General features: G+C 31.2%; 1 long non-coding RNA gene across 1 annotated transcript; it reads left to right on the top strand.

Annotated features, from left to right (window-relative positions):
- The first annotated feature begins 5,157 nt into the window (after positions 1-5,157).
- On the top strand, positions 5,158-10,962 carry LOC133196750 (uncharacterized). The gene is made up of 2 exons (XR_009722405.1): positions 5,158-5,361; positions 10,615-10,962. It is a non-coding gene; the product is annotated as an uncharacterized LOC133196750 (long non-coding RNA).
- Positions 10,963-11,165: the final 203 nt, after the last annotated feature.

The following is an 11,165-nucleotide window of genomic DNA, read 5'->3' as shown; positions in this document are numbered from 1 at the left end:
GAATATTCACTCAATTAGGATGAAAATGTTAAACTTTGCAGATTCATAGTAGAAGCTTTTGAAAAGAATATGCCCTGTAAATGTGCATCCTTAACTTAAGGCCATAGGCAAGGCAGTGTTAAAAAAAGTTTGAATAAAATTTTATAGTGTTTCTCACATATGAATCAGTCGATTAGACTTACTTTCTCTAGTGAAAATATTTGAGAGTGAATTGCAGTGTATAATTCTCGAGGCGGTTAAAAAAAAAAAACCCAAAAGTGTATGTTCCTGAGGTAAACAAGAGGCAATTGCGCTTCCTAACAGTTAGAATCATCTCTACGGCAAGAAAGAAAAACATTTATGGATTTGTTGAACTCTGTGTTCAGGGCATATGACAGATATTGACAACGGTTGTATAGGAAGTGCCAACATCTAGTAACTAAGATCAACCCCAAAAAAGTATTTGGTTTTTTTTGATTTTGTTTTTTTTTTTTTTTCAGAAATTTGTTTTCCAACAAAGGAAATTATAGAATAGAAACATTTAGGGGACTTAACAGATCTCATTTATGTTTTGTTTACCAGTGGAAGATACAAGGGGTAATAACAGTTTCTCAAAAATAAATAAAAGTGAAGGTATACCGGTATCTGTCTCGTTTATCTATATTCGCAGTTTCATCCAAAATATTTCGATGTCATAGGAAATGAGGATACAATAATGTGGATAGTATACAATTTATATAAAATATGTTATGTTGAAGAAATCATTTAGTGGAAAATTCTGAATGTTCATTTAATCAATCTTATATCTAATAAATCACCGAAAATTATTCAAATCTTTTATTTGGCAAAACCTAAAAAGAAGGGTGGCTTGGTGGGTTAAGAGTACCAGAATATAACATGCCTGGTACCACTACAGCTTCTCAGAAGCTCTTTAAATTTCGAAAGCCAGAAACTTTACGAATGTCCTTAGCTATTGCTTCTTTTATTTTTCTTTTCAATTAATTCTTCTGCTTTAGTTCAATGTTACTTATAATATAATTAAAACGTATCTGCTTACCTTTATAAAGTACCTACTTATCATTTCATAGACAAATTTTTATTTTCCTGCCAACACTGGCATTTAACATTGTACATTATTTAAACAAAATGTCATTCAAATTCATTACAGAATATTATATTGGACATACTTAAAAGAGAACTGCTAATACAAGAAAAGAAAATTGAAATTGAAAATAATTAAATCTTTTCTTTTTGAATTACAAAAGAAGAATATCCATAGAAACGGAATTTTTGCGCGACACAAATTTAGCGATTCGTCCATATTGATGAGCAGATATTTTTATATATACTAATTTTTATCAATATTATATATACTAATTTTTGCTTTTTGGTAACTCAAAGAACTGGTCACTGTAGCCTAGTGGTAGGGCGCTCGATTCGTAATCAGGATGCCCGGGTTCGATTCTCGATTCTCGTTCTCGTTCAAACCTAAACGTAGGTAGTTACTGTTCCTTTGCCAAGTGGGTATTTCGGATGAGGCCTTAATAACTGAGGTCCCGGTCACGGTAGGCGCTGGCACGATAAAGAACCCTCACTGTTCAATGGCCCTAAATGCCGAGTATAGTTCTAAATTTGAAGCTTTCACCGACATACGGTGAAGTCTCTATATGAGTGAAAAATTCTTGAATGGGAAGTTAAACAACATACAATAAATCATTTATAATTCAAAGAAAAATAAGTCTGACCTCCAATAATAATCAGAATAAATTGTCAACTTTATGGAATTGAACTCAATAATCCTAGTACTTAAAATTTACATACATGTATTAAAGACTCGGTGTCTTATTGAACAAGTTAATGTAAAATGTTAAACAAGTTTTCAATTCACGGATTACTGGTAGACATTAAAATATATTTCAGTCCTGATATTTTGTTTCTTTTGAGGGGGGATGTGACCGTTAATTAAAATTACAGCCTTAATCATAAATCAACCGATGTGTTGTTTGAATCATCATATAAGTCTGAATCTCAAAGTAAAATTTTAAAAGTCATCTTTTAAATAAATGAGGTAAGATTTCCTAAAAAGCTTTATTTCAAACGTTAGTTTATGATAAATGTATATTTATATAAATGGAATATGCATTGCCTTTCAATTTTAATGCTAGTATTATATGGTACATGACCTCCCAAAGATAGTAATGAGTAAACTTTATTTCCGCCCCCGAACGAAATCAGAGGAGATGTTCTTATTGTTCCAGCTATATTTTGTCAACAGAAGATGTTGGAGATGGCCTGGACAACTTAATTAAAATTTACATTAATTATCATTAAGATAGTTGTGTATGAAACGAAGAAAGAACTGTTGTAAAATGCCTCTATACAAAACAATCTTTCTAAAAATTGGATTTAAATGATTAATTTTCATTTGAACTCGCAAAATTTCAGAATTTACAACAAACTTTATTACTTAAGTGCATCTTTGCTTCTCGCCATGTGTACAGTTGCGGGTCATGAAACGTTTTGAGTAGGTGACCATAACTCTCAAAAGAATTAGTAGTATCTGATGATTTTCCTGGTTTATATTATATTAATCAAACTCATTCAAAATTAGTGATCATTATTAAAAAAATATCAGAAAATAATCAGAGACAAAATTTTGTAAAGTGTGCTGACTTAACCAACATAAAGCCCCCAGGGAAATAAATTTTGAAAACACTCGGAATCTTCATAATTTCAGAATATTTTTTAAAGTGTTTCCTTATAGCTTAATTGTTTTTCACTACAGCATTAAGACAGTGCTTCTAAAATTTCTTAATTAAATGTTTTCTTTATATCTGTTCCTCAAAATGTCATTTCTGTTAAAGATAGGCAACTATAAAACCTTTAAATGTTCTACTTTTCAAGAACGTCGAGAACACTGCAGGAAATGTACATCAAGTTGTACTCAAGAAAATTCGAATCAGTCTGATATCACAAATAAATGAAAATGAAATTTTATCAACCCAGAAGAATCATCTTCGACTTCTTTTATTTTAGATTAAACACCTTAATGAATAAAACTATAATACAAACCCACTATCTAAACATTTCCCACTTCAAAAATTTTTAATATTATTTTAAGCATTTTTAAAATTAGTATATTTATTGAAAAAGCAATTTTTTTCTTCACAATATGAAAATGAAATTAATTGAAAGAATGATAAATATGGGGGAAATAAGTTGTGATTACAATAAAATTACATGTCTTCATGTTAAATGGAATGTCATGTGAAAAATCATCAACAATAAATCAAACTAGTAAACAGAACTAATATTTCAAAATTGATATGAATGAAGGTACGCTTAACCAGATAATCAGAAGATGTCTTTTAGCTTTATATTAAATATCAAAATAGAATAATCCACTTAACGAGAACCATTTTGATTAGACATGTAATAAAGGTCTCAATCAACCAGTGGAGAAACCTTCAATATACAAAAATTATGAAACGGTTATTCACACAAAATGTTGTTATAAATATGTAATATATAAATGCTTATTTGTACATGAAAATTTGTACAATTCAATTTAAGGAATATACAACTGGGAAAGGCAGATTTAAAAAAAATAATGGTGTTCAAGCCTGCCAGCGTGCCATCTGACATTAATTATTCAAAACTTTCTTTAGCAGCTTAAGGGGAAGAAGGACCTTGAGCTGAAAAAATACTTATCATTCAATTTTTTTTATATTTTGTATATTTCTTATTTAGTATGTCCCACATATCTTGAAGCAGTTATGTCATTAGGTTTCTAACCTTATCTTAGAGATATTGATTGACAAATACTATGCCCTAGAGTATCTACGTGGAGTTTTAACTCTCCATGTTTCAGGGCTCATTACTCTGTCCATAATGGAATTTTTAAGCATAGATAAAAAATATGTCAGTGGACAAGTATCTTTTAAAATATTTCAGAATATGAATAGGGTTTAAAATTCGAAAAAAGCAAGTTTCTTCTATCACACTGCATCTGGGTAGGGAAAATTACGTACTTTTTAAGACAACTTGAACAACAAAAAACTTAATTTGCAAAAAATACCGTAATTCAATATTTGAAATTTTACGTTGAAATGGAAGTCTTATATTTTAAGGATTAACTGTAAAAATATCTAATCTTGAAGATGACCTCAATATTGCACAGGACATCGTTAAACAAGACAAAACCATGACAAAAACGTGTCATGTTTACATTTCTCCAGTACGGAAAAACCAACATCACTCGTATGCTAAATAAGCGAAATAAGATATGCCTACATAAGATTTCCGTCATCAGCCATGCAAAAATAATTTTTGTGTTTCCCGTTTCTCAAAATATCTCATCATATACTGATTATAACCTGTTTTTACACAATAATACTGCCACTGTATTCACCGAGTATGATCTCGCTGTACAAACAGATCGTGAATGACGTCACCGACTTGTTGGACGCGTAGTTTAGGGAAACAGAGGAGTGGAACAACATATTCCGTAATTTGTTAATGTTTACAAGATTGTTAAAACTTTTTGTTATTTTTATATAAAATGGTAATTTAAGTAAAGCAAATTGTCAAAAATTTATACAAGAACTGATGATTTAAACGTTCTGCTGTTCTATAAAGGGAGACCATGACGTAATTAAACAGTCATGTGACTATGTGTCCTTCATCCCCTTAAAAAACAGTGTTTCTGATTCATTGTTAAAATATAGGTTTTTTAAAAATAAGTTTGCAACCCAGGTTACATTTTGTATTCTCATTATGTTTCGTAATCACCAATTCGTTGCGGGGATTATAGTGAGATATATGAAAAGATACATATATAATATAATAAGAGAATATTCCATTGATAAAGATGTAAATATTAACCTTTTAAAATTCATAATTAGAAGCAGTAATTGCTTTATTTTTTTTTCTTAGACCCATATTACAAGGATGTAGTGGTGCAGTAATAAAAAAAGAACCTTTCCTTAAATTAGTTGTAAACACTTAAAAAATAAATGAAGATATCGTGTAAGTGGTGTTGAGATACCTTTATCCAATCAGGATGAATAAAACAATGGATTATAAACTCCCCTTTTAAATGATACAGACGAAAAGCTATAAATAAGAAATCAAATCTAGTTCTCCCTCATTGCGAATAGACCATTGATCAAGACATCATGCATCTCAAAATTTACTGTGGTTTTCTCTTCTTTGGCATTGGCTGTGTGTTTTGTCAGAAGACAACAAACATTACTGACCAGGAAACCGCATCCGATCTGCAGAACAGAGTGTCCATACTGGAGAGAACTGTGTCAAAAATACTAACCGGAAAGGACAACACGAACATCACAAATATCAATACCTTAAAGGTGGCAAGTGGAGGTATGACGTCAAAGATTGCATATTGCATTTTTCTTTTTGACTAAATTTGTTTCAATCAACATTTTAAATATATGAGATTTTTTTTATCATAACTTTCATATTTTTTTTTCCCTAAAATAAATGGAAAAACATGATTGAATATAGTTATATCTTTTAAGTTAAAAAAAAAATCGAAGTTCAATAAAATATACTCTGAAATCCTTTCTCCAAAATGTCTAGGCCAAATAACAACCGTTCTCTTGTTCATATATAGTTCATTTATTATTAGTTTTATTTTGTGTATATATTTTTATAAATAATTGCAATTAAAAAAATGAAATAATAATATACATGTATAGGAAGGTATCCCCAATAAAATGAAAAAAAAATTGTCAATATTACAGTACAGGCTTAGATCGGAAAGCATTTTGAACATTCCCGTCTATATATATATATATATATATATATATATATATATATATATATATATATATATATATATATATATATATATATATATATATATATATATATATATATATATATATATATATATATATATATATATATATATAAAATTACTAAATTTTGCAAATAAACTCCGAAACGGGTGCACCAGAGTTTTTACTTACTCCTCTAAGAATACACTAGATACAAGATGATGTCCGTAAGCTATATTTAGATTTCACTCGCATAGTAAGTTTCGTACATCAAATTAAAAGTCTACTTTCATTTTCTATAAAAAGCCATGAAATAGCAAAAACGTGAGTATGGTGGCGGTTCCGGTTGGCGGATCTAAGTTATTGGCAATTTTAATGAAATTGACAAAAAGCAATCGTTTATTTATTTCGTAAAACGTCATCACTGTATTATTCAATCAAAAATTGATTTAAATGATATAAAAGAAAAAAGTTGTGATAACCGATTAAAAAGGGAAATGTGCAAATTATTTTCGTCATTCACTGATCTTAATATTGACGGAAGCTTTTAGAACATAATATATATAGCATCGAGCCCGATGGTAAAAAGAAACATGAGGCGATTATAGCTGCACGAACATAAAAAAAATCTTATGTGTGAATGGTCATTGAAATAATGGTAAATCATTGATAACACTATTAGTTGTGAATACATTTATATATCGAAAGACTGTTACATATATGAATGGTAAAGAGCTAGGTTCACTTTATGCATAAAATGGCCCTGTAGATATACCAATTTATTGACTAATACCCCGTGTACCATTTTCAACATTAATATAGAGAGACTTAGTGCTTTCAATTTATATAACAGAATTTCCTTTGAAGAGTCCAGGCATTGAAAAACAGGTTGCGTGAAATTGCAATGTCATTGAATTTTGCAGAAAACAGGTGTTTTTGAGAACCTTCAGCAAAGAATTAAAATATGAGCACAACCCTCGATCCAAGAATTAAAATATGTTTTATAATCTTCATTAAAAGTCCTTTTATAATATATTTACACTTTTTCGATCGGAGGTTGAGCTGTATACGAAATATTGAAAAATGGCATCATATTTTGTCGATTTTTGAAGAAATATTCAGGATATGTGAATAATGACGCAATTCATGACGTCATAATGCATTGACTAGAAAGAAAATTACGTCATTTTCAGTAGATATTCATTCACCAAGTGCTCAGGCATTTATTTATTACCTTGTTAACTAAAACTATACAGTTTTGAATTTTCAGAAATTCACAGGGCCAAAAAAGGCCCTAAGTGGCTCTTGCTCTTTGTATATATTCCAGAGCATCCTAGCAACGAACCCGAAGTACAATATTTGTGCTTCCTAATAAACTTGCTTACATGAATAGAGAAAATTAATGAATAAGGTATTGTTCAAATACAATTAAAGCTGTAAAATTTTGTGCTTTAATCAATACATTTTTTTTTCTGAATACAGTCTTTTGTATCAGATACTCGGCCTAATCATAGGGCGTTAAAAAAGTTTTACACAGGTACTTGGGTCTTGGTTTATAAATATGTATGTAGGCCTACCTTATTGAAAAAAGTGAAGTACATCTTTTACATATCAATAAAGAACATACATATTTATAAACTAAGACCCGAGTACCTGTGATTTTTTTTAAAAATCAACTTATCAGTAAAATGTGCATATTCGCTTACAATCTGCTTTTATCCTTGACGGAAATGAAATAAGAGCATCTGAACTACAATATCCATAACAAAGTATAACAGGTTTCACAATAAACGTCAATTAATGAAATTATTGAAGACTGTAGCTAAAATATAAGTATAACTATCAGATGTTCCGTCACCAGTGGTAAAAAGTAAATCCACGCGCTTGCGCATGATTCATCTATTTCATATCCTAATCCATGATATATTCTTTTATTATTTTTCAATCAGTATTACCAAATAAATATAATTGTTAAAAAACATTCGAATATTGCTGTCTACAAAAATATGAATAACATTGCTTTGTGAGCTCGTTGAGTAAATTGGCCGACTCAGAAGCCCCATTGACAGCCACTATATAATCAATACAAATTACTGCGCATGAAAAGCGCGTGATGCCCAAGGGAGAATGAACATAGTTCAACTCCCAAAGAGGACCCCCGAAAATTGCAGAGGCGGAATTAGGTGCCTAGAAGGTGTAAGCATCCCCTGATGACCCGTTACACCCGCCGTGAGCCCTATGAATAAATCAGGTAAACGGGACATTCCGTTGTCGAATTAAGTATAAAAACAAAAGCCAAAGAATTGACCTAATTATAGGTTATATTTCATGTTGCATGTTTTATTTGAACCATTGCATCTCATAGGTATGCAAAATATGTACATGAATATTTACACATAGGATAAGTGTTGTACATGCTATACAGTATACATTAGCAATTACATAAATACTTGCATTTACTGCTTTATCATTTCTTATCGTACACTATTTAAAACATCATTTCTTAATTGATAAGAATAATACAGAAATTAACCTAGGTTGCATAGATCTTTAGTATTTGTCGAACTTAGTTACTGTACTAATTTAAACACTAATTGGTTTTTTTAAAATAATAACTCTTGATATATTTAATTTTCAGTTCTTGATATTGAGGACATTTCATTGCAAAGTGAAATTCGTCGTCTATCTATATTTGTTGATAGGGTCATTGATACGACCATGAATTTACGAAATGCTGACTTTAGACGAGATTGTTGAAACCCCTGTAACATCAGCTTACATTTATCTGTCAGTAGACTGCCTCATTTAAAAATGAACGTGCTCTTGGGTATCGAATAAGTTGGAAGATGTAAACATCATATGCAAATGATAGCGGAATATTACTACAAAAAAGGAAAGTTGACAACGGAAAAAGCTGAATTTAGTTGTTAGTTGGTCTTTATCGTCTTTAGTCAGTAGAACGACCAAATATGAAGCAATCGTGGCAAACATAAGAAGGACGTAAAATTTCTGCATGTCTGAAACATATTCAATTGTATAATATGCATTCAATTTTATTAATAAACAGTGGTCTATGAGAATTCCTTTTCAAATATATTGAAGAAATAAAGAAGAATCCCAGTTTAAAGTCATCATTTCGGAAGTTCTATGGTCGATACAATGACCTTGTCAGCAAATACAATTTATCATTGAGTCAAATGCTGAATGACGTTTTTCACACTAATTGTTAGGCCATTATTTACACACTGAATTGTCGACGGATTTTTCCGTTATTTCCCGATCATGACAAGGAGCACACGGCGGGTGTGACCGGTCGGCAGGGGATGCTCACTCCTCCATGGCACCTGATCCCACCTCTGATGTTTGGAGGTCCGTGTTTGCTTTGCTCCTATTTTGTATTGATTTATGGACTTTTGAGCTTGAATACTGTTCGTTATCTACATATATTTCATCCAGTATAGTACATTCAAGTCTGTTTACATGGTCGTCAGCTGAGAATAGGATACATACATTTAAGAGGAATATATTTTTTTACATCTACTTTAAAACAGTGATACATTTGTCAAATCAATATGGAAACATTTCCATACAGTGTATATTGAAGTAAATCAATGTTTTCAATTTATCATTAAAGACAGGCCATTTTATTGACCTTCAAGGTGAACATAAGGGTTTATTTTTCCTACATTGAACTAAAAATAGATTGAAACAATTCTGAAAAGTTATTTCACCTGCAAAGAATCAGAAAAGCGGGAGGGATTGTCCCCCTTCCCTTTTCTGAATGTAAATTTTAGCACTTTCTAGTTTGAAATGTTCATTGAAAGTCCTGCATGAAACCACCACCTCTTTCTTATACAGTATAGTTAAAAAAATCTCTCCTACTTGAGTGGACAAGTTGAACATAACACTCGGGCGCCTAGTAGAAGGGAGGTGTCCTCCCCTTCCATTTTTATGAACGTATTTTTTTTAAATTTTTGTTTGAATATGTTCATTGCTAGTCTGGTTGCCGTACTCCCCAACTTTTTGATACAGTAGAGTAAAAGGAAATCTCCCTTAAAATTTTTTGAGCGGTTCATTAAAGATATTTCTAAAGTAATCTGTCATTTTTGCCACTTATAATGCCCCATATCCCTTTTTCGATGCTATGCCTGATATTTCTTTTTTCTACATTGCACCAACAATAGATTTCAAATGAAAAATTAGTACTGATTATGCTTATGTTAACTCAGATTTTATCAATGTGTTTGGCTAGGCCTTGAGCAAATGTAAACAAGAAACTTGACACGTTTGCTTTATTATCGTTCAATCATATAATTAAACAGTTATTGCTTTTTTCTGTCAGTACGATGATTTTCCACCATCGAAAAGCAATGTTCATCTCGCCCTTTGGGCTAGATAAATCTTTTACTTCTCAAGATTCTGAATCATCGCAATGACCTTAAAAACAGCAATAATTGCATAACATAATGAGATAATACGATAACATATCATCGTTTTATTCCCAATTTAGCTCAGGTGAGCATTTTGGCCAACAGGTCTCTTGATTGATATTTTTTTTTTGCCACCTAAATATTTCAACTTTAATCTACAAGGGGTCATTATTCTACGGGGATCATTTTTCGGAGTTGAATATTGACAGGGGTCATTATTCAACGGCTTAAAATAACCCCTGGTCATTATTTGTCTTTACATTGGCAGAAAAACTGTCAATAACAGAGATTGCGTTCGTAACCTTGATGAAGGATAGCTCATCAAAGTAAAAATTCATGAAGCTGGGTTCTGATTTCTTTATCTTCTAGGAATGAAGCTGGGTTCTGATTTCTTTATCTTCTAGGAATTCCTATCTTCAATAATACACCGGTAACATTCTCTGCTTGGTCAAACAGTAAATCTGGAATAGGCCCTGGATTCATTCTGCAGTTTCCAACCATCATTAACAACCATGGAAAGCATTACAATCCAACGAATGGAATCTTTATCGCATCTGTCCACGGAATTTATTTGTTTCACTGGACCATGCAATGATACCATAGTGGGAGCAGTCATTGTTGTACCGATCTTAAAATAAATAATTCAGTAAAAGGAAGAATTCGTTCTGGAGAAAATACAAGTGGTTATTACCATACTGGGTCCAACACTGTGATTGTAGAGGTTGAAGCAGGTAATCATGTGTGGATTGAAACTGTATCCTATTCTGACGTTTATATTCATTCAGAGTCCTCATTTGGTGGGTCACTCTTGTTGATCTTATGAACAATTACAGCTGCAACCGAAAGTCACGTAAATTGACATAAAGAGATATTGAATGTATAGCTATGCAAAATGTCTCTAAAACATCTTTTTTTAGTCATTCATATTTTATATTACTGTCGTAACATGCATTGT

Source organism: Saccostrea echinata, unplaced genomic scaffold (genome assembly GCF_033153115.1).
Source record: "Saccostrea echinata isolate AGI-Se365-2 ecotype Australia unplaced genomic scaffold, CSIRO_AGI_Sech_v1 ptg000030l, whole genome shotgun sequence".
NCBI lineage: Eukaryota > Metazoa > Mollusca > Bivalvia > Ostreida > Ostreidae > Saccostrea > Saccostrea echinata.
The sequence above is the reverse complement of the archived record's forward strand: the minus strand, read 5'-3'. Positions and strand labels throughout refer to the sequence as shown.